Source organism: Pongo pygmaeus, chromosome 13 (assembly GCF_028885625.2).
Source record: "Pongo pygmaeus isolate AG05252 chromosome 13, NHGRI_mPonPyg2-v2.0_pri, whole genome shotgun sequence".
In the NCBI taxonomy this organism is placed as follows: domain Eukaryota; kingdom Metazoa; phylum Chordata; class Mammalia; order Primates; family Hominidae; genus Pongo; species Pongo pygmaeus.
Window position 1 is genome coordinate 83,396,217 of NC_072386.2, and position 24,417 is coordinate 83,420,633.

The window sequence follows — 24,417 nt, forward strand, 5'->3', positions numbered from 1 at the left end:
TTTCACTTTGCTGCCCAGGCCGTAGTGCAGTGGCAGGATCTCAGCTCACTGCAATCTCCACCTCCTGGGTTCAAGGGATTCTTGTGCCTCAGCCTCCTGAGTAGCTGGGACTACAGGTGCCCGCCACCACGCCTGGCTAATTTTGTATTTTTAATACAGACTGGGTTTCACCATGTTGGTCAGGCTGGCCTCGAACTCCTGACCTCAGGTGATCCGCCCCCTCTTGCCTCCCAAAGTGCTGGGATCACAGGTGTGAGCTACCACGCCCGGCCTTCCCCTTCCTATTTATTTATTTATTTATATTTTTTGAGACAGGGTCTCACTTTTTTCACCCAGGCTGGAGTGCAGTGGTGTGATCATGGCTTACTGCAGCCTCAACCTCCTGGGCTCAAGGGATCCTCCTACCTCAGCCTCCCAAGTAGCTGGTACTATAGGCACACATCACCATGCCTGGCTAATTTTTGTATGTTTAGTAGATACGGGGTTTCCCCATGTTAGCCAGGCTGGCCTCAAACTCCTGGCTCAAGTGATCCACCTGCCTCAGCCTCCCAAAGTGCTGGGATTACAAGCGTGAGCCACTGCAGCTGGCCCCCACTTCCTTTTTAAACAACTTTAGTAAGATATAATTCACATACCATAAAATGCACCCGTTTAAAGTGTATGATTCAGTGCTTTCTAGTATATTCACAGAGTGGTACATCTATCACCACAATTTTAGAACATTTTCATCATTCCTATTTATTTATTTATTTTGAGACAGAGTTTTGCTCTGTCACCCAGGCTGGAGTGCAGTGGTGTGATCTTGGCTCATGGCAGCCTCTGCCTCCTGGGTTCAAGCAATTCTTCTGCCTCAGCCTCCCAAGTAGCTGGGACTACAGGTGTGCGCCACCATGCCTGGCTAATTTTTGTATTTGTAGTAGAGAGGGGGTTTCACCATGTTGGCCAGGCTGGTCTCGAACTGCTGACCTCAGGTGATCTGCCCTCCTCGGCCTCCCAAAGTGCTGGGATTACAGGTGTGCACCACCGCGCCTGGCAGCTTTCTATTTTTAAATTTTGAATACTGATGGTTAACTGTTTACATTTTCAAAAGGCCTCCCAGCCATGCCCGTCCCTACCACCCCACCCAGGTAGCCATGGTTATTTATATATTTAGGTCTTCTGTTTCCTTCCAGAATGTCTTTTTGTAGATGTGTGAAGCAAATACAAACATAGGCTATCTATCCACACAGATGGACAAGGATAGGGGCCTTCTCTCAGTCCCGCACTTTGCTTCTGTCTGTGACTCTTCTGTTTGGTAACAGAACCACTAGGCAGGCCCCTGGAGGGTCGGGGGGCACCTTGGGCAATAGGTTCTGCTTGCAGCAGGAGCAGGACCACGAAGCTTCCAGTCCGTACAGTCAGACGTCAGCACGGGGCTGTGGGCTCTAGGAGAGTGACATCCCTTCTCCCATACTCCCCCCACAGACCCCTGACTCTAAACTCCAGAACCTGGCTCCTGGCTCCTGGGGGTCCTGGCTGGACTTCCCTATGGCTATTTTATTTTATTTTATTTGAGATAGGGTCTCACTGTGTGACCCAGGCTGGAGTACAGTGGCGCCATCTCAGCTCACTGCAACCTCTACCTCCCGGGTTCAAGCGATTTTCCTGCTTCAGCCTCCCAAGCAGCTGGGATTACAGGTGTGCACCACTACACCTGGCTAATTTTTGTATTTTTAGTAGAGATGGGGTTTCACCCTGTTGCCCAGGCTGGTCTCAAACTCCTGACCTCAAGTGATCCACCCGTCTCAGCCTCCCAAAGTGCTGGGATTACAGGCGTGAGCCACCGCGCTGAACTTCCCCTATGGCTCTTATTTGCTGTCTGTCTCCCAAGACTGTGAGCTCACCAGGACATGGTCTCTGTTTCTCTTTATTGCCACGTGCCTGGGCTCAGCAGGGGGTCTGTATGAGGTACATCCTCACAAATGTTTGTTGAATGAATGAATGAATGAATGAGTGAGTGAGTCAGTCAGTCCCTGTTCTAGAGTTTAGTAACCCTAGAACTTTGAGCACTCACTTCATTTCCCTGAGCCTTGGTTTTTTCTGTTGAATGGGGATGAGAATCTTGACCACACAGGGTGGGGGTAACCTGAAATGAGGAATGGCTGTGGTCTAGTGCTGGACCTGGACCTGGGAAGGTCCCTCCCTGGGAAAATGACAGTAGCCTTGAGCACAGATGCTGGTCTGTCAAGTTTATCATTTCTAACTCCCATGTTCTCAGAGCCCCTCATTAAGCCAGTCAGCCTTGATAACCAGCCTGCGTGGACAGGGAGGGAGGGCAGCAGGCACGTCCCAGGACTGGGATGACAGGGTTGGAGATGCCTACAGCCGCCAGCAGGGGCCGCAGTGCACCTGGGCTCTGAGAGCAGGCCTGGTGTGGGAGGGGAAAAGAGGTGACCAGGGGCCCAGAGGGGAGGGGCAGGGACTCGGCCAGAGTTTGGCGGATCTAGCCAAATGATTGATGGCACAAGCAGCCAAAGAAAAAAACATAGATCAACTGGATTTGATCAAAATTAAAAACTTTTGAAAAGACAACCCACAGAATGGGAAAAAATATTTGCAAGGATCTTATATCTGATAGGTGACCAGTATCCAGAACATAAAGAACTCTTTTTTTTTTTTTTTGAGACAGAGTTTCGCTCCTGTTGCCCAGGCTGGAGTGCAGTGGTTCGATCTCGGCTCACTGCAACTTCCGTCTCCTGAGTTCAAGCGATTCTCCTGCCTCAGCCTCCCGAGTAGCTGGGATTACAGGCGCCCACCACCATGCCTGGCCAATTTTTTCCATATTTTTAGTGGAGACGGGGTTTCACCATGTTGGCTAGGCTGGTCTCAAACTTCTGACCTCAGGTGATTCACCCGCCTCGGCCTCCCAAAGTGCTGGGATTACAGGTGTGAACCACTGTGTCCAGCCCATAAAGAACTCTTAAAACTCAACAACAGAAAGACAAACAACCCAACTCACAACTGGGCAAATAATCTGAATAGACATTTCTCCAAAGGAGAGATACAAATGGAGAATGAATACGGGGAAGCTGCTTGACATCGTCAGTCACCTGAGAAAAGCATATCAAAGCCACAGCACAATACTGCCCACACCCTCCAGTATGCCAGCATTAAAACCAACAGGCAGGCCGGGCACATCGGCTCATGCCTGTAATCCCAGCACTTTGGGAGGCCAAGGCGGGCAGATCACAAGGTCAGGAGTTCAATACCAACCTGGCCAATATGGTGAAACCCCGTCTCTACTAAGAATACAAAAATTAGCTGAGTGTGGTGGCAGGTGCCTGTAGTCCCAGCTACTCAGGAGGCTGAGGCGGGAGAATCGCTTGAACCTGGGAGGCAGAGGTTGCAGTGAGCTGAGATTGCGACACTGTACTGCAGCCTGGACAATAGAGCGAGACTCTGTCTAAAACAAAACAAAACAAAAAAACAGGCATAGGGCAGGTGACATCCTCCAGTATGCCGGCATTAAAACCAAAACCAACAGGCAGAGGGCAAGTGTTGGCGAGGACCTGCAGAAGCTGGAACCTCACACATTGCTGGTGGGAATGTAAAATGGTGCTGCCACAGTGGAAAACCATTTTGGAGGTTTCTCAAAAGGTTAAACATAGAATGATCTTTTGACGGCTGGGCACGGTGGCTCACACCTATAATCTCAGCACTTTGGGAGACCTCAGGTGGATCACCTGAGGTCAGGAGTTTGAGACGAGCCTAGGCAACGTGGTGAAACCTGTCAGTACTAAAAATACAAAAATTAGCCGGGTGTGGTGGTGGTGCATGCCTGTAATCCCACTGGGAGGCTGAGGCAGGAGAATCGCTTGAACCCGGGAGGTGGAGGTTGCAGTGAGCCGAGATCACGCCACTGCACACTCCAGCCTGGGTGACAGAGTGAGACTCCATCTCAAAAAAAAAAAAAAAAAAAGAATTACCTTTTGACCCAGTAATTCCACTTAGATATGTACAAAAACACAGTAGATGAGTGTTTATTGCAGCACTGTTCACAATCACCAAAAAGTGGAGACAACTGAAATGTCTACCAGCTGGTGAATGGATGAACAAAATGTGATTTATCCATTCAGTGGAATATTATTCAGCTACAAGAAGCAATGAAGTACTGATGCAGGCTAAACACAGATGACTTGGAAGCAGCTCAGACGAAAGAAGCCAGACACTGAAGGCCACATACTGTATAATTCCATTTATATGAGATGTGCCAAATTGGCAAGTCTATAGACAGGCAGTAGATTAGTGGTTGCCAGGGGCTGGTGAGGGGATGATGGGAAGTGACTGCTAATGAGTACAGGGTTTTTAGAGGTGATGAAAATCTTATGGACTTAGTGGTGATGGTTGCACAACTTTGTGAGTATACTAAATCACACTGAATTATATACTTTAAAAGGATGAAACTTATGCTATGTGAATTATATCTCGGTAAACCGTGTTGTTCAGCTTGAGAATTTTGTAGCGGATTGTTGGGCATTTCCCTGCAACGCTGGCCTCTTGGCAACCTCCAGGATGTTGTTACGCATTTCTGCCCAATTTCCAGACCTTTTGACCTTTCTAATTCATGTTCTTATTCATTCACCCCATGATTTTTTCTCTGGGCTGGAATGTAATGGCCGATCTGGTGGTCGGCAGTGTGTCCAGGGAGGCACAGCTGAGGGGCCGGGCGGTGCAGGCAGAGGCAGGGCTATTCACTGTCCCAGGGCAGTGACATGACAGATGTGAATGCAGTGAGGCACCTCTGGGCAGACACCTGTCAGGGACTTGGGAGGGGCTTCCTGCATCCACTGGAGGTTAAACCTGACCATCCTGACTTTTTGTGTCATGTACAACTTATGCACATTTTCAAAACAATTCCAAAGTTACAAACAATATCTCTGAGTAAATTAACGTATTCAACAGAATGACAAATTAATGTTGTGTTACAAGTGGCCCTGCTGCAGAACCACCCAAAGCTGTGTCCCTTTCAGTGAGCTGCTGACAGGCCTGAGGGCCATGAAGAGGGGCATGGGCAGGCCTGGGGGTTTCTGCTGATCCCTGGCTGGAGTTGGGCCTCTCGGGAGGTTGCCTGGTGACCTGTGAGATGGGGTTGTGACTGGCAGGAACCCAGGTATGAACTAAGCGCCAAGTCATTCCAGCAGCCTCCCCTCATGTGGCACAGTGAGGACAGGGACCTTGGGCAGTGGTAAGATGCCAACCCGGTCCCAGCATCCCTCACTGTCCAGGGTTTAGGAAGGGTGGACTCAGGGGTTTGGGGTCTTGGGTGCATAGAACTACAGTAGATGATCCTCCTATGATTCAGCCTGGGCCACCAACTCCAAGCCCTGCAGATGTCCACTCTGCCCCCTCAGTGGCCTTGTGGGGCCAGCAGTGCCATGACACCATTTATAGACAGGAAACTGAGGCCCAGGAGGCGAGGTTGTGGCAGTGCCCCCAGACTAGAGCGTCTCTTCTTCAGGCAGGTGTGGCCTGGGGTGGCCTTGGGTAGAACTTGAATGGAGGCCATCAGGCCCCCGGGGTCACACTTCCAGTGGCCACAGCCCCAGCACTCGTCTTGGGCTCAGGGGTCACCTTCAGAGCCTAGCGGAGGCCTTGCTCATTGAGATCCCATCATGATTCATCTCCAGCGGCTCAGGCCCTGCTGAGGACTGGGGAGGCGCCCAGGGTCAGCTGGACACAGTTCTCATGCTAAGACCTGTTGGCAAGGGAGATGGTGACACTTTAATTGAAGGGTGATGGGCCAGGCGTGGTGGCTCACACCTGTAATCCCAGCACTTTGGGAGGCCGAGGCAGGCAGATCACGAGGTCAGGAGATCGAGACCATCTGGCTAACACGGTGAAACCCCGTCCCTACTAAAAATACAAAAAACTAGCTGGGCGCGGTGGTGGGTGCCTGTAGTCCCAGCTACTTGGGAGGCAGAGGCAGGAGAATGGCTTGAACCTGGGAGACGGAGCTTGCAGTGAGCCGAGATCGTACCACTGTACTCCAGCCTGGTGACAGAGCGAGACTCTGTGTCAAAATAAATAAATAAATAAAAATAAAAATGGGATTACAGGAGTGAGCCACCGCACCTGGCCGGGTCAGGGGTCATTCTTATTGCTTTTCTGCCAACTGCCCACACGGGGGCTGGCATCTTCCTGCCCCACCATAAGGGGCCAGGGCTCCAACATGAGTCCTGAATGGAGTCCTGGCCTTGGGAAAGTTTTATAGCAGGTGTCCAATACAATACATTGCTTTTGTTATCCTTATTTAAAAAAAAAAAAAAAACCTTTAACATTTATTTGTTTGTAATTGCTAAAGTCACATGGTACAGCTGTAGCTGTCCGTCTGAAAATACCAGAAAACACCAAGAAAAAAAGAAATAACCACAGATAATATTCAGTATAGTTTCTTACAGTACTTTTTCTGAGATTATTTCTTTATTTGATCCTTTTTTTTTTTTTTTTTTGAGACGGAGTTTTACACTTGTTGCCCAGCAATGGCACAACCTTGGCTCACTGCAACCTCCACCTCCCAGGTTCAAGTGATTCCTGCCTTAGCCTCCTGAGCAGCTGGGACTATAGGCACCCACCACCATGCCTGGCTAATTTTTTGTATTTTTAGTAGAGATGGGTTTTCACTGTGTTAGTCAGGATGATCTCTGTCTCCTGACTTCGTGATCCGCCCGCCTTGGCCTCCCAAAGTGCTGGGATTACAGGCATGAGCCACCACGCCCAGCCTGTTTGATCTTTTAATAGTTGTTCATTGAATTTCTATGATACACCGAACTCTTGTAGTGCCAGGAACCCAGTGCTGAGTGTATCAGTGAACATTTGCCGCAGTAATAAACAATCTCAAAACCCCAGGCGCTTAGGATAACAAAGATTGACCTTTCGTTCAGTTTATGTGAGGGCTTTGTGACAGCTACACTTTGTTCCCTGTACCTTCCCATCTCACAGCTGGGCTGGGCAAGGAGCAGTCACCATCTGAAGGAACACAGGGGCCAAGGGGAACTGAAATCTTATCTGAAGTTGCTGCTGGTGCTGGTGCACAGCCTCCTGCACTTGAGACTCTAGGCAGAGAGAGTCTCCTTGCTGCTCCTTTCAGCGGGTGAGCTGGGGAGCATCTGCCCCAGGCAGGAACAGCTGAGGACACATGACAAGGAGGAATAATCTCCCTACAGTGGAGGGGACAAATGAATGGCAACAACATTATGACCTACCTCAGGGAACAAAAATTAATAAACGTAGCACCTCTTCCAAATAAAAAAGTGGCATTCTTTTACAAGCATTTCCCCACGCCTTTCACAATTTCCTTACAACCATCCTCAGCCAGCGATTCCATCTGATATGGAATAGGACATGTCCTGTTCTCAGCCCCAGGCCCTCTGGCCAGAACCTGTGACTGCTTCCAATCTTTTGGCCTTTTTTTTTTTTTTTTTTTTTTTTAAATGGAGTCTCACTCTGTCGCCCCAGGCTGGAGTGCAATGGCACGATCTCGGCTCATTGCCACCTCCGCCTCCCAGGTTCAAGCGATTCTCCTGCCTCAGCCTCCTGAGTAGCTGGGACTACAGGTGTGTGCCACCATGCCCAGCTAATTTTTGTATTTTTAGTAGAGACAGGGTTTCACCATGTTGACCAGGCTGGTCTTGATCTCTTGACCTTGTGATTCGCCCACCTCAGCCTCCCAAAGTGCTGGGATTACAGGCCTGAGCCACCGTGCCCAGAGCTCTTGACCTCAAGTGATCCGCCCACCTCGTCCTCCCAAAGTGAGCCACTGCGCCCAGCCTCTTTTGGCCTTTTGAATAACTCTTAGATAAACAACTGTATCCTTCAATCTCTGCTTTCCTTGGGGTAAATTCCTAGAAGTAGATGAAGGAGTAGGAAAATGTGGGAGACTCTTTGCCAAATTGCTTTCCTAAAGGATTCTGCTGACTGGTCTGCCCACAGTGACACGGAGGGCACCCGTCTTGCCAGTCCTCTGCCAACTCTGGACCTTATTGGAACAAGAACAGCTAAACTCATGTGTGAAGACATCTGTGTGCCTTCATTGCCTCACAATTATTCCTGAAGAGACCACACTGTTGTCTTCTGGGTTTGTGACCTTTTGTGGCTCCTCCTTTCTTTTGGGAATTTGGTCTTTACTGTACTGATCCGCATGAGCTTCTTGCATATTAAAAATGCCCTCATGTTTCATGTCGTGTTCTCCAATAGATGGCTGCCTTTTAATCTCATTTCTTAATATTTTTTAAATAGGTCAGATGTACCTTTTCCTTTTAAAATCTCTCCCATCCTACCCCCATTGCTCTTGTGTTTAGAGACACTCCCCAAATCTGGCCGATGCTCACAGATAATTAACTCCCTCTGGGCTGGCCGCCCAGGAGCCTAGAGTCCTGGCTCTTCGGTGACCTGCTTGCTAGGGGCCCTTGGGCAGCTCTGTTTTCCTCTCTGGGCCTTGGTTTCTCCACCTGTCAAAAGAGGAGAATGTCCAGCCCAGGCGTTTGAGGAGAGCCCTGGGAGAGGCCGAGGGCTTCTTGCTGTCTCTCACCTCTGCAGCCAGAACACCCATTGGCTTTCTCTCTCTGACACCTGGACTGGTCTGACCTCTGGCCTGGCCTGATGTCCACTCGTCAGCTTCAGATCCAAGACCCCCTTTCCCCCCAAACTCCTACCCCACGTTATCAGAGACACAGAACCAAAGCCCTCTTCAAGCCCCACAAAGCACAAGCGAAGCATAAGCCGCCCCATGTTCCGTAGCCTTGCAGGCTCCAGGGCTCTGCTCCACCCTGGCCTGTGATGACTCTGTGGGAAAACACTCATGGTCCCAGGCAGCTGGGGAGTAACCTGCTCCTCCCCTGCAGACATCACTGTTTATCAGGCCTTTATTTAAAACAAAGAAGCCTTCTGGTCTCACCTAACCAATTATCTTGCAAAACAGCAATTCTTTTCTAAGATCAATATGTATTTGTTCATCAAAAGGGTCACTGCTGTGGTTTATTGATCAGTGACTTCCTTGAGCAGTTCACATAAAGCCTTTTAGAGAAACATAGGTTCCCATTCCAAAGGCCCCAAGAGACTATGACTCCCTCACAGGCATGTGCTGAGCACGGAGCCTGGGAGGACAGGGCTGGCATTTGATGGGCACCTTCTGTGTGCCAGGTCATCTGGGGGTCCTCCCACGACCCCTCCACAGCCCTATTTACTGAGCTATTTAGCAGACCAGCAAACTGAGGCCAAGAGAGTAAGAGCCATGCCTGGGAACCCCTGGGAATTAGTGGAGACCTTCAAGGTGAGCCAAGCCAGCCTCCCCAAGATCAAGGTAATGGGAAGGTGAGACAGCTGACCTTCCCCCTTCTTCTGGGATCAATCCCTATTCCAGCAACCTGCCCTCTGACTCCAGGTGCATGTGACCCAGTCTGCCAAATCAGAGCACTCCAGCCCTGTTCATGGTGATTGGTTTAGGGATGAGCAAATCCTTAAGTCAGCCAATAAGATTTCACCCCAAGGCTTTTCCTTAGCAGCAGAGGCCAGGCCAAGAAGTTCATGTGGGAGCTGCTGTCATCATGGGTACCCCTCTAGGGGGAGTTGGACCAGGCATGACACCTTCATGAAAGGAAGTGGAGCTGAAAGAGGGAAAGGAAGCACTTGTGTGCCTGGATCAAGTCATACCTGAAACTATTACTGTTTACCAGATTTTCCACTCTAGGAGTCAATGAATTTCCTTTTTGGCTTAAGCCAAGTTGAGCTAGCATTTTGTCACTTGCAAGCAAAAATGTTGAGATGTGCACTAGAGGAAGGACACATACCAGAATCAGCAGTGTCTCCACGTTTGAGCTCAGAGTTTTTGAGCAGAGAGAGGCTGGCCTGCAGCTCTGTGCAGGTCACTCATTAGGGGAACAGCCCAAAGGACAGCTAGGGACACATGGAGGCAGAGGCAGTGGCACCTGAAGGCAGTCAATGCAAGCAGCAGGGAGAGAAAGCAAAAAGCAAATGTGGCAAAATCTCACAGTTTTTCTTGTGGGTTTGAAACTCTTCAAAATAAAAGTTGAGCCAGGCAAGGTGGCACACATCTGTAGTCCCAGCTACTTGGGAGGCTGAGGCAGGAGGATCACTTGGGCTCAGGAATCCGAGGCTGTAGTGTGCTATGATTGCGCCTATGAAGAGTCACTGCACTCCAGCCTGGGTGACATAGTGACCCCCCCTCTTTATTTATTTATTTTTTTTGAGACGGTGTCTCGCTCTGTTGCCAGGCTAGAGAGCAATGGCACGATCTCGGCTCACTGCAACCTCTGACTCTCTGGTTCAAACAATTCTCCTGCCTCCGCCTCTGGAGTAGCTGGGATTACAGGTGCATACCACCATGCCCAGCTAATTTTTGTATTTTTAGTAGAGATGGGGTTTCACCATGTTGGCCAGGATGGTCTCGATCTTCTGACCTCGTGATCTACCCGCCTCGGCCTCCCAAAGTGCTGGGATTACAGGTATGATCTACTGCACCCGGCTGACCCCCATTTAAAATTAAAAAAAAAAAAATGAAAAGTTTAGTAAGCAAAAACAACTCTGCTGCCAATCTTATTCTGGCTGACAATGGGGAATGTCAGGAGGTGTGGTGTCGGGAGCTCTGCCTCACCCTGCTGGGCCCCCTTGATTCTTGGAGCTCGGCCTCCTGATCAGTGAGGCCTGGCTCAGGACCAACTGCCTCAGTTTGCATACACTCCCCAGGTACCAGCACGTGACCTTAGGCGGGTGACTTCGACTTAGTGTCTCAGAGCCTGGCTTATCTGTAAACCTAACTCTGTCGGAGATCCTTCTCAGCACGCTTTCACACTTTGTCATTTTTGCCAACCCAAGAGGTAGAAACTGACATCATGAAGGCTGTCATTGTGGTTTCAATTGGCAATTTTCTCTTCATGAGCAAAGTTGCACGTTTTCATATCTAGAAGCTGTTTGTATTATTTTTCTGAGCAGAATCACAGTTCCTACCTTATAGGGTCATTGTGGGACCTTAAATCAGCATGTGTACATCAGGTCTGGACCAAGCTGGTCCAGAGGGTGACAGTTATTACTATGGAGTGTTGGAGGGGCATGTCCGGTGACTGGGTGACCACCCTGGGTCTGCCCTAGACCATCAGTTTGGGTGGCACAAAAGTTACCTGTGTGTCTGATCTATGTGGACCCTCTGTGGTCCACACCCCACATAGGGTCTGTAACTGGCCAGCCCCTGCCCAGCCGACCCACCCCTGCCCAGCCCCCAGCACCCATGCTGTGGTCCCCTCTAGGCCACTGCCCTGTGGCTGGGACTGGTGATCCTGTCAGAGACCCCCTGCAGGGGCTGCCTGAGGCCAAGGTACTGGCTCCAGGAAAGGCTGCAGTCCTGCCCACTCACCCTACATGTTGAATGCCTGGGGCCTTACTCCTTAGACCACTGAAAATGAGATGTGAAGATAATGCAACCCCTGCACACACAACTGAAAGAATAAGATGAGCCCTACAGCAATATGAGGGAGAGACAAAAGGCAAGTCACTCATAATGAAATAGTCTGTCCTTGAGCCTATACATGGGAATGCTCAGGTGCATATTCCAGAGCAAGCTCCTGGGGAAGGACCCCGCCTTGGAGACCCCATTCATTTGTGACTTTCCTTGACACAAACAGTGGATGGCTGCCCCCAGCAAAGCATGGAAGGGTCTGTCCCCAAGGCCAAGCCTCTCAGTGCACTTTCATGCTTCCTCGTTTTTGCTAGACCAATAGGTAGAACCTGGCATCATGAGGGCTCTCTGTGGTTTCAATTGGCAATTTTCTTTTCATGAGCAAAGTTGCACTTTTTCCTATCTAGGAGCCATTTTTATTGTTTTTGTGTGTCTGTTTTATTTTTTTTGAGATAGAGTCTCGCTCTGTCACCCAGGCTGGAGTGCTGTGGTGTGATCTTGGCTCACTGCACCTCTGCCTCCCAGGTTCAAGCAGTTCTCCTACCTCAGCCTCTGGAGTAGCTGGGATTACAGGCGCACGCCACCACACCTGGCTTATTTTTAAATTTTTTTTATTTTTTATTTTTTGGTATTTTAGTAGAGATGGGGTTTCACTGTGTTGCCCAGGCTGGTCTCGAACTCCTGAGCTCAGGCAACCCACCTGCCTTGGCCTCCCAAAGTGCTGGGATTACAGGTGTGAGCCACTACACCTGGGCCATTTGTATTGTTTTCCTGTTAATTCTCTACTTAGTTTTTCCCTTTATTTCCTGGGTTGTCAGTCCTGCATTCTATTTAGTGCCACACTTTCTGGGTTTTTGTTGGTGATTTTGCTGTTTCAAATGGCTGCAGGCACTGTGCTGAAGAGCTGCCCTGTGTTCTTAAGCATAGAGAAGCTGTGATGTGCCTAGGGGAGAAAATGTGTGTTAGAGAAGCTTCCATCACATGTGAGTTATGGTGCTGTCAGTTATGGTGCTGTTGACTGAGGTTCCCTGTTAACGAATCAACTGCCCATCCAGAAAGAGGAGAGGAAGTGTGCCGATCTGTACATGGAGCTGATTGGAAAGTGTGTTGTGTTTTGCTGGGACACAATGGTTTGGGATTCACTAATTCAGTGTTCGAAGAGACTACAAAGCTTGACTCCCCCACATCCAAGAATCAACTGTATAAGCTGTAGATCCAGCTCCTGGATTGTGTGGCATTCTTAGAAAGCCCTCCCGCTTGGATCCTCTAGGAAATGACTTTGTCTCATCATCTTCTTCGTCTCCTAATCCTGGGCTCCGTGCCCCTCGTCTGGGCAGCTTCCCGGCTATCCCGGGTGGGTGATGCCTCCCACATGGTCTGTCACATGCTACAGTCATTTTCCAAGGCAAATACTGGGCCATGTGCACAGCAGGCCGTTTGATAGCGGCCTCACGTCTACCCGGGCACACCTTCAGTCTGAATGAGCCAGGCACTTCCAGGGACAGGCACAAGCAACTTGGACTGAGTCTGCTGGAAAAAAACAGAAATCAGGCAGTCAAGTTCATCAATAAGTGGAAAAAACCCTCTTCTATATTCACATGGAGAATGATGCAGCCGCTTTGGGGGTTCTCAAGGGGACTTGGTCGGCTCCAATTGCCAGGCTGCCTGGGGCCCCACTGAGTGCAAATTGAAAACTCTGGGCAGGAGAGACCCCTGCCAGCCCCAGGCCTGACTCAGCTCCCCCAGCTGGGAGGACAACCCGGCCTTGGCCACGGTTAGAACCTGCCTGGACAGCAGGCATAGACTCTGGTCCGAGGACCCCACCAAGCCCATTGGGTGGGGGCCGAAACTTGTGGCTGCCCAGTTCCTTCTTTCTGCTCTGTCCATACAGACCCCCGCTGGCTCTGTGGTCCTGACACACCTGTTGCTGTGTCCCCTGAACCTCTGTGTCCCCCTGTGGAAATGGAGGTGAGGACATGCGCCCAGGCAGATTGGAACGGGTGGCCATTTCTCTTTCTGTGGGCAGGCATTGCTGGCGAGGTGAGGACAAGGAAGCTGGGGGGTCCCAGCCTGAATTTGCCCAGTGTCAAGAGGACAGCAGTAGCCAGTTTCCCCAAGCTGCCCCAGCACACCTGATGGCCATCTCTGCAGCCTGCAAAAGCCAACACATCTGCCTCCTTCCGGGGCTGCTAAGACCTTCCCCAGGACTCTCTCACAACCAGGAAAGAGGCACCTCCATTGTCCCTTTGACTAATGAGGAAACTGACATTCAGATAAATTAACAAGTTCAGTCGAAGGTCATGGCCAGAGGGCATCGCCAAGGCTTAAATCAGCCAGGAGCCTCCAGACCCAAGCTTTGAGCTACATTCGACACTCTCTGCTGAGCCCCCTCCTTCATCTCACGGCCTCATTGGGGGTCTGTCAGCACTCCCTGTCTAAAGACACAGGCGGAACTGCCTCTTGTCTGACATGCAGACGTATGCACAAGAGCAGAAGCATTCACTGGCAGTGCTTTGGTGTATTTCCTTTCCGCATTTCTTCCTGTGTGTTGTCACCTCACAGTATCTCTAATCATTACACAACTGCATGAAGAGCATTTAAATGGCTCAGCCTTTTTTTTTAGACAGAGTCTTGCTCTGTCACCCAGGCTGAAGCTGGAGTGCAGTGGCATGATCACAGCTCACTGCAACTTCTGCCTCCTGGGTTCAAGTGATTCTCCTGCCTCAGGCTTTCAAGTAGCTGGGATTACAGGTGCCCACTACCATGCCTGGCTAATTTTTGTATTTTTAGTAGAGACAGGGTTTCACCTTGTTGGCTGGGCTGGTCTTGAACTCCTGGCCTCAAGTGATCTTCCTGCCTCGGCCTCCCAAAGTGCTGGTATTACAAGTGTGAGCCACCGCGCCCGGCTTGACCATATTTGATTATGTAGGAATAGCACTGTTTGCTTAACTATTTATATTATTCATAATGTTTTATTACAAATAATCCTACAGTGAACATCTTTATACAACACTATCTGCATTGCTGGTCACTTTGTTAGTGTAAATTCTCCAAAAGAGAATTACTAACTTAAAGGGTCAGAACAATTTTTAGGCTCTTTCTCCAGTCACAAATTGCTTTCAAAAAGCCTGTATCAGTCTACACAGGTGACTCCATTTAAAGGCAGCAGGGGCCGGGTGCAGTGGCTCATGCCTGTAATCCCAGCACTTTGGGAGGCTGAGGCTGGCGGATCACGAGGTCAGGAGTTTGAGACCATCCTGGCCAACATGGTGAAACCCTGTCTCTACTAAAAATACAAAAATTAGCTGGGCGTGGTGGCGTGCACCTGTAGTCCCAGCTACTCAGGAGGCTGAGGCAGGAGAATCACTTTAACCTGGGAGGTGGAGGTTGCAGTGAGCCAAGATCGTGCCATTGTACTCCAACCTGGGGACAGAGCGAGACTCTGTCTCAAAAAAAAAAAAAAAAAAAAAAGACAGCAGGTATAAAACAGCAGTTGTAGGCTGAGCTGGGGCTGGCATGAACTGTCAGGGCCAAGGCGGAAGGTCAAATTCAGGGCCTTGGCAGGCAGTGGTTATGCTAGAGGACAGTCAGCACACAGGGTTGGGCCTGGGGTCAACATAGAATTAAAAGGGGGTTATGACTCAACTTTCTGTTCATAAGAGAGGAGTCCCAAGAGAGAAGCCTCGAGGGAACCTAGGACTTGCCACAGAGGCCTGGGGACAAGCTGGATGGCAGCTGCAGGATGGAGTCTTGGGCAAGTCCTCCTGGGCTCACCTCCAGGCTGCACCACCTGCTGGGTGTGGAGCTCGGTCATGATGGGTCCCCTCTCCATGGGGCATTTTCATCTGTGAATGCTGCCACATCCAGGGGGTCCTGAGGGTGAAACGAGAGCACTTTTGCAAAGCATTAGCTCAGCACCTAGCACACACTGAGTGCCCAGTAATGGTGGCCATTATTATCATTATTTCAGCTGTAAGACTTAACTGGGGTTTCACCACTTACTGGGCTCAACAGTTCACCTCCAGCTTCTCAAGATTCCTGGTTCCTGTTACTGGTGCAGCTTGGCAGTGGTCTGATCAAAGGAGGCTGGGGGTAATGATGTTCTTCACGCTTGGGGGCTGGCCCCCCTTCAGCAGGAGTCCTGGTGGGGATCTCAAATACCTGCAATCCCAGGACGTTTGAGGTCTAAAGCAAAACAGAAAATATGACCTTTTATCTGGTGTGAGCCTAATCAAGTAAATTAAATAATAACCCTGTAGTTAGAAGAAAAATGTTCAATCACATTCATTTATTTGATCTGCCCTCCCGCGTGGACAGCTGCACGCAGATAGATGTGTGCCTGCCACAGGAGCTATGGTGGGGATCACGTTGAGGTAGTGACATTGTGCACAACTTAAAACACCATTTTTTTTTTCTTGAGATGGAGTTTCGCTCTTGTTGCCAGGCTGGAGTACAGTGGTGCGATCTCAGCTCACTGCAACCTCCACCTCCCAGGTTTAAGCGATTCTCCTGCCTCAGCCTCCCAAGTAGCTGGGATTATTGGCACCTGCCATCAGAACCAGCTAATTTTTTGTCTTTTTAGCAGAGATGGGGTTTCATAATGTTGACCAGGCTGCTCTCGAACTCCTGACCTCAGACAATCCGCCCACCTTGGCCTCCCAAAGTGCTGGGATTACAGGTGTAAGTCACCGCACGTGGCCTAAAACACTTTTATTTCTGCTTTTTCTGTTTCATTTTTTTTTTTTTTTTGAGACAGAGTCTTGCTCTGTTGCCCAGGCTTGACTCAGTGGTGCAATCTCGGCTCACTGCAACCTCTGCCACCCGGGTTCAAGTGATTCTCCTGCCTCAGCCTCTCGAGAAGCTCAGATTACAGAGGTGCACCACCATGCTCAGCTAATTTTTTTTGCATTTTAAGTAGAGACAGGGTTTCACCATGTTGGCCAGGCTGGTTTCAAACTCATGACCTCAGGTGATCCGCCCACCTCGGCCTCCCAAAGTGCTGGGATTACAGGCGTGAGCCACCACACCTGGTCTTATACATTTTTTTATAATGAATTTGCACTCTTAAAAAAATCAATCCAGGCCGGGTGTGGTGGCTCATGACTGTAATCCCAGCATTTTGGGAGGCTGAGGTGGGTGGATCATCTACCTGAGGTCAGGAGTTCAAGAACAGCCTGACCAACATGATTAAACTCCGTCTCTACTAAAAACATAAAAAATTAGCCTGGCATGGTGGTGGGCGGCTGTAATCCCAGCCAGGAGGCTGGGGCAGGAGATCCCTTGATCCTAGGAGGCAGAGGTTGCAGTGGGCCAAAATCGCATCATTGCACTCCAGCCTGGGCAACAAAAGTGAGACTCTGTCTCAAAAAAAAAAAACAAAAAAACAAAAAAAATCAGTCCATATATCCAAACAATGGAATGTTACTTGGACCTAAAAAAAGAATCACGGCTGGGGGCGGTGGCTCACACCTGTAATCCCAGCACTTTGGGAGGCTGAGGCGGGTGGATTACCTGAGGTCAGGAGTTTGAAACCAGTCTGGCCAACATGGCAAAACCCTGTCTCTACTAAAAAAAATACAAAAATTAGCCGGGCGTGGTGGCATGTGCCTGTAGTCCCAGCTACTCTAGAGGCTGAGGCAGGAGAATTGCTTGAACCTGGGAGGCAGAGGTTGCAGTGAACCGAGGCCGCGCCCCTGCCCTCCAGCCTGGGCAACAGAGGGAGACTGTCTAAAAAAAAAAAAAAAAGAATTGCACCATTGCACTCCAGCCTGGCAACAGAGTGAGACTCCGTCTAAAAAAAAAAAAAAAAAAAAAAAAGAGAGAGAGAAAAGAAACCAAAGAAATGAAATTCTGATGCATGCTACAGAATATGAATGAACCTTGAAAACATGATGCTTAGTGAAATAATACACAAAAGGTCACACATTGTATGATTCCATTTATGTGAAATGTCCAGAATAGGTAAATCCATAGAGACAGAAAGTGGACCAGTGGGTGCTAGAGGCAGAGGGGAGGAGGAAATGGGGAGCATGGTCTGCTAGTGGGGACAGGGATTCTTTCTGACGTGATGAAAATGTTCTGGAATTAGATAGAGGTGATGGTTGCACAACACTGAATGTACTAAAAACCTCCTAATCGCACACTTTACACAAGTGAGCTTTATGGTACATGAATTATATCTAAATAAAGCTGTTATTTAAAAATCAAAGTGTTTTGATATTTGGGAGTAAAGGAAATGTTACACAATTTTTTAAATTGTTAAAAACAGAGAAATAAGGACTGTGTTCTAGAACATTGCGCCTCCTCCCTCTGCCCTCCAGACCCCCATCTCTGGCTCTGGTGGCCAGATGTCCCTAGCAGCAGCAGCAGCGAAGCAGGCCAAGCCAAGTTCACCATCCCCTCCCACAGCACACCCGCTCCGGAGCTCCCTCTGACCTTCGCCAGTGGCCCCATATTCTCCCCCATCTCTCTAGGCCCAGATGTCACTCTCCCCTGTGGGCCCATGGGGAACATGTGGTAGCCTAGGCTTGGGGTCAATCAAGGAGATGTGGCCAGATTACCCCTGGGAAGGTCATACCCTGAAGAAAGCAAAATCCTGACACCTCCCTGGCTTGCCCTTCACATGACACGCTCTGCTCCGGACATAAGCCGAAAGCAAGTGTCATCCTGGCTGGTTCTGGTCCCCGGCAAATCCAACCTTGGGTATTTCCTCGAAAATGTCAGCCTCAACTTCCTGCTAACACAGCCTCATTTCCAATTCTTGCCAGCTGTGCCCGATGATTTGTTGTGGCCACTGGGAATATGTCACACCAGAGGATGCTGCTGGTTTTCCACCATGAATGGGCCAGTGTCAACTCAGCAATCATGGGATGTCAGTTGTTGGCCAGCTATGCCCCTTAGCTTTTCTCAGGGCTCTGTCCTCTGTCTCTGAGGGACTGGTGCCACCCAGTCCTGCACCATCAGACAGGCTAGGGGTGTGTCCGGGTGCCTCAGGCGGCCGCTGCCCTGGGGCTGAAGGACTGCATTGCTTATTTCCTCCTGGGGGCATGGAGCCCCTCCCTCCATGGACCTTTCAGTCAACCCTGAACCCCTTGAGGCCCTGCTGGACCCTGTACCTCCAAGAACAGAGGAACAGGATTCTTTATTTTATGTTTTATTTTTTTCTTTCTTTTCTTCTTTTCTTTCCTTCCCTCCCTTCCTTCCCTCCCTCCCTCTCTCTTTCCTTCCTTCTTTCTTTCTTCTTGACAGAGTGCAATCTCAGCTCATTGCAAACTCCGCCTTCCGGGTTCAAGTGACTCTCCTGCCTCAGACTTCCGAGTAGCTGGAATTACAGGTGTCAGCCACCATGCCCAGCTAATTTTTGTATTTTTAGTATAAATGGGGTTTCACCATGTTGGCCAGGCTGGTCTCGAACTCCTGACTTCAAGTGATCCACCTGTCTCAGCCCCCCAAAGTGCTGGGATTACAGGCATGAGCCACTTCACCCAGCCACAGGGTTCTTTAAATAGTGGGTATCTGCAGCCTTTCCACCCTGCCGTGGAGCCTCCGCTAGGGGACCAGAGCAGCGAGGCCCCCATCATCTGCCCTTTAAGCCACATGAGCTGGCTTAGCTGGCCTGACCCACAAAAATGAAATAAAAGCCTTGGTGAGCAGGACCTGAGGTCTTTTCCAGGGGCAACAGGTACCTGTCTGCCCCTCAGGGCCACCTGGGAGCCGGGTGTCAGCGTCCAAGTCAGGGAAGCTGTGGGGCTCCAGGAGCTGAACTTTGATTCCTCCCCTGAGAGAAACAAGCAACCCCGAGAGGCACATGGCATGAGGGCTGCTCTCGGTGAGCACAGCAAAACAAGATTTGTGGCCAGAGAGTGAAATGGAGGGTCTGCTCTCTTGCTCTTTCTATGCAGGTGCACCCCCCACGCAGGCAGCTTTTATTGAGTGCCATTGTGTGCCAGACCTTCGCTGCATGTGGAGTCTCTGCAGGACCACCTGGAAGCTTTCAAACACCTGAGGCCAGGGCCACCCCATCCCACACGGCAGAATCTCGGGTTGCGGGGGCGGCATCTCAGGCCTTGGAGATGCTGCAGGGCAGCTGTGTGTAAGACTCACTGGGCTAGAGGGCATGAGACAGGGTCGTGCAGGTCCGATGGTGACTCCTACCAGCAGCTGAGATGGCCCAGCGGGTCCCACACTACAGATAGAGAAACTGAGGCCAGAGGAGCTGCGGGGGAGGTCAGGGTGACTCTGCCTTCCTCCCACATCCATGCACTCTCTTTTCCCCTGTACTTGCAGTTTTACTTTTTTTTTTTTTGAGATGGAGTTTCAGTCTTGTTGCCCAGGCTGGAGTTCAATGGCATGATCTCGGCTCACTGCAACCTCTGCCTCCCAGATTCAAGCGATTCTCCTGCCTCAGCCTCCCGAGTAGCTGGGATTACAGGCGCATGCCACTGTGCCTGGCCTTTCTTGTTTTTGTTTTTGTTTGTTTGTTTTTGTTGTTGTCGTGAGACAGAGTCTCACTCTGTTGCCCTGGCTGGAGTGCAGTGGCGCAATCTTGGCTCACTGTAACCTCTGCCTCCCAAGTTCAAGTGATTTTCCTGCCTCAGCCTCCTGAGTAACTGGGATTACAGGTGCACACCACCACACCCAGCTAATTTTTTTGTATTTTTAGTAGAGACAGGGTTTCACCATGTTGGCCAGGCTGGTCTCGATCTCCTGACCTCAGGTGATCCACCCGTTCGGCCTCCCAAAGTGCTGGGAATACAAGCGTGAGCCACAGCACCTGGCCTACTTTTAGCTGTATGATCTGCCTTACCAGAACTGAGTGTCACCCCAAATCTCACCTCTCCGCTAGAATCGCAAATCAAGTCCTACATAGTGAAGTGTTGACTTAGGAAACTGGGGATCATTTTCTGATTTGTGTGTCATACTTCAGAACATTTCTAATGGAACCCTGCTGTTGGAAGGAAACAAGTTCTTCAACCATTCATCCATCACAGCTGAGTCAGAAGCGTTGCGTCATCCTGTACCACCCGACCTGCCTACCTCAGGCCCTACCCACGGGGAGCTTCCATCCTGCTGGTTGTCCTGAGGCTCTATGACCCACGGCAGGAAGACACTGCAGCCTGGTCATGCCCTTCCCATCCTCTGACATCATCTTCCAGGAGTAGGAGCCCGAGCTTCCACAGCCCACCTGCTCCCACCTACTGCCACCTTCCTGCCACCACACACTGTCAGGCCTTCATCCTGTCCTCACACCCTTCCTCAGGTCACAGGTCTTCCTGCATTCCCCCAAGCCACTTGCCTGGCTTCTCTGGGCTCTGCTTTTCCAGCACTGTCCTCCCCATCTGATGCCCCTACCAGGGTATCCTCCCCATGGTGTGACCCGGGGGGCACTCAGGCAAGTGGCCTGGCCACACTGGACCTGAGCACTAGATAGGTTGCCTGACTCCACTCAGAGGCAGAACCTGCCCCACCGGGCAATTGTGGACTGAGCTCCAGCTGCGCATGGCTAGACCCTGCTCTTCCTTCTACCCAGTGACCCTCGATGGGCCCTGATGTGAGCAGACGCAGTGGGGCTAGCCCCGTCTCCCTTCCTCCCTTCTTTCATGAGCATTTGTTGAATGCCTTCTGTTGCCAAGACTGTTGAGCATGACCATTATGCCCATCTCACAGATGAGCAAACTGAAACCATGGTCCTATTGCTTGCTGAGGCCCAGCTCCTGCAACTGCATCTGCATGGAGCAGGTGTGTGCCTGCATATGCCTACTGGCTGGGTAGGCTGGAGCATAGCCTGGACTTGGGAGAAACTTGTTTTACCAAAGGGGCTCCCTGGCATTGTGGAAGCTAAGGTGATAGCTGTGGGTAGAGATCACTGTCTCCACTCTGAGGCCTTGAGAAAGTTACTTAAAGTTGAAAAATCTCTGGGCAAGACCTCAATGTACTCATCTGTTCTAAACATCGAAGACAAATGCTGTCTCGCAATCCCAGCACTTCGGGAGGCTGAGGTGGGTGGATCACTTGAGGTCAGGAGTCTGATACCAGCCCGGCCAATATGGTGAAACCTCATCTCTACTAAAAATACAAAATTAGCTGGGCGTGGTGGTGGGCACCTGTAATCCCAGCTACTCAGGAGGCTGAGGCAGGAGAATTGCTTGATCCTGGGAGGCAGAGGTTGCAGTGAGCTGAGCTGAGATCCCGCCACTGCACTCCAGCCTGGGCAACAAAGTGAAACTCCATCTCAAAAAACAAAAACAAAAGCAGAAAACAAAAAACAAATCTCCAAAAGACAAATGCTGGCATCATGACCCTGGATCATGTAGCCTCAGGACACCCAGCAAAGCAGACTACAGTATTTACACTCCCCGTCTTAGCAGCAGGGAGGTGGAAGCTCAGAGATATCCAGTGACCTGCCAAAGGGCACATAGCCAGTGCTGTGAAGTCCTGACTTCCAAGGTCTGTCCAAGGATCCCTCAGGCTCCATCTGCCAGGATCCCAGGAGCTGCTCCTGAGCCCAGCCTGAGATTCCTTGCAGAGGAAACTGTGACCTGTCCACTACTGACTTAGCTGTGTACCCTAATGGTCATGGGTTGGCAGAGAGAATGAGCTCTCCACCATGGGAGGTGTGTAAGCAGAGATGCGTGAATTCACCCCTAAGGGCTCAGAGAGCACACAGTACTCTCTCAGGGACAGGCTGTCCCCCACTCCCCACAGCCTGGGCTGCTCCCTGCTGATTTGTGGGTGTAGCCATCCTTTCCCACGCATGTGTACAAGTGTGGGTGGGCAGCAGCCATGGGTGCTGATGAACCTTTTCCAATGCTGGCAGGTATTTTGCCCACACACTGCCAGTGTGGCCTGTTGGGAGCAGGAGGAGGCCAGATAGGTACATGCTAGTTTCAGAACACGCTTAGCTCTGTTCCTTCCTGGTTTTCCCTTGGATAGGCTTGAACACACCCATCATGAACAGGTCTGTGGACTTGGTGCCCTTCCTAGATTGACTGAATCTACAAGGAATTGGCAGCCTTTTAAGGTGGGCAAGTCAGGATGATAAGAACACTCTGCAGGGCCGGATACTGAGGCTCAGGAAGGACCAGGACTTGCCCAAGTTCACTCAGCTGGTTAGGGGCAAGGTTGGGGGGTCTTTAACCTCCAAAGGGAAGACAGAAAAGATCCTTTTTCACCCCTGACCTCTACCTGGAAGACTCCTGCCCCAGGAGATGCAACTTAGATCCCTGTCCCTCAGGCCTCTCTGTCCTGCAGAGCTGGCGTCTGCTGTTTGGCCTCCTCCTCATGTGAGCTCTGGGCTCATGCCAGCAGGCTTGAGCCCTGGAATGAACGCCTGTCTCACAAGGTAGATTAGATTATATAAATAACAGGCAAGTGCCAAATGCATAGCCCTACACCTAGCACACTATTTAACCACTGGCTCTCTGGGGAGAAAAGTCCTGATTTGAGGTGTTTGCCAATTTCCATAGTGTAAATACTCCCAGCATTGCTGACTTCAGGCTACAGGGTAGCATTGCTGAACCCAGAGCTGGGAAGGGATGTTCACTGTTGCCCCTCACAAATTAGTTTCAGCCAGTGCCAGTGCCCAGCGGGGCTCCAGGAAGTCCTGCTTCTCTGGATAACAGTTGGCTTGGCATATTCTTCCCTCCACATTGTGAAGGTGAGATATCACCTCTGCTGGCTTTTATGCCACACGAGTTATTTTGTGCCAGGGGCTCCAAGGCCAACAGGCCCACAAGCATCTTTTCATCTCTGGAAGTATGTGTATCTGATGGCGGTGCCAGCCCAGTGGGATAGGGACTGAGATGAGAATACTCTGGTATCTCCCTTGTGCCTCAGTTTCCTCACCTAGGATCATGGAGGCTGGGGTAAGGGTGAGGTGTTAGCTCATGGCATTGCCTGGAGCAGGGCTCAGAACTTAGCAGTATGGTTACTGACACAGGTCACCTGCTGCATTAGGGCCAGAGACGCCCAAGATAGGGCTTGTCCGTGGGGGTCTAGAGGACGAAGGAGCGAGAGATCATGGAAGACTTCTCGGGAGAGGTGGCATCTGGCAGAGGTGGGAAGGAAGAACACTTTGGGTCAAGAGGCTTCTGGAAGCCTCTCCATATCCCATCCAAGGCATTCCAGCTCAGCTTCGGTCGTGAAAGTTCTGGGATTTAGAGCATATAACTTCTGCCTTTGGCGCCTCAGTTTGCTCTAGACTGTGAAATGGGCACAATGATCACCAGTGCCTCCCTGGGTGATGATGAGGTCCTCATGGTTCCTGGTGGTGAAGTGAGGGCAGGAAAGGACACGCTGACCCCCACCAGGCTTAGCCCCAGGCTGGGCTCCCGAGGGTGGCGGTACCCCTGGTCCTTTTCTTCCTAGCCTGCCTATTCTGTCCTGGCACAGCGCCTTGAGGTCTGGCGCGCCGGGCTGCGGCGTGCTGAGGCGTTGAACCTGCTGCCTCCTCTCAGGAACAAACGGGGTTTGTTCCTGACAGCCCTGACAGCTGACAGCCCTGCGGAGCGTTCCAAAGAACTTCAGAGGACAGGAGCGCTACCTCGAGCAAAGAGCCGCGGGTGGGAGCCCAGGTAGCCGGCCCGCAGGTGGCCGCGCGCGCCCGCCAGTCCGCCAGCCCGTCCTCAGCCAGGTGGGCGTGCCAGGCCCAGCCCCCTGCGCCGGTCCGGGGCGGGGCGAACATAGCCCCGCCCTCCCCGCGCGCCGGGTCGGAGCCGGTGCGGGAGCGGAGCCGCGCGAAGCCGGCAGGAGCACGCGGGAGCGCGGCCCCGCAGTGGCCTGGCCCGAGAGAGCAGCGCGCAGGAGCCGGAACGGCGCCACGGCCCCCACCCCAGCGCGGAGCTCGCCCGGAACTCGGATCCCGGCCTCGAAGCGTGATCTCGCCCGCCTCGCACGCCCTGGCCGCCGGGCCGCGGGCATGGACGGCGTCCGCTCGCCCTGTGAGTGCCGAGCCTCCCCCCAACGCCGCTCGC

The 24,417-nt window shown here is 51.1% G+C and overlaps 1 protein-coding gene across 36 annotated transcripts in view; it reads left to right on the forward strand.

Annotated features, from left to right (window-relative positions):
• The first annotated feature begins 24,137 nt into the window (after positions 1-24,137).
• Positions 24,138-24,417, forward strand: part of WNK2 (WNK lysine deficient protein kinase 2) — a 141,848-nt gene continuing 141,568 nt past the window's right edge. For 35 of the 36 annotated variants that reach the window (XM_054500448.2, XM_054500453.2, XM_054500462.2 and 32 more), the window contains exon 1: positions 24,146-24,384. The gene's annotated coding sequence lies outside the window, so the exon portion shown is untranslated. Of the gene's footprint in view, positions 24,385-24,417 lie in introns of all 36 variants that reach the window. The other variant, XM_054500444.2, reaches the window with a different exon arrangement.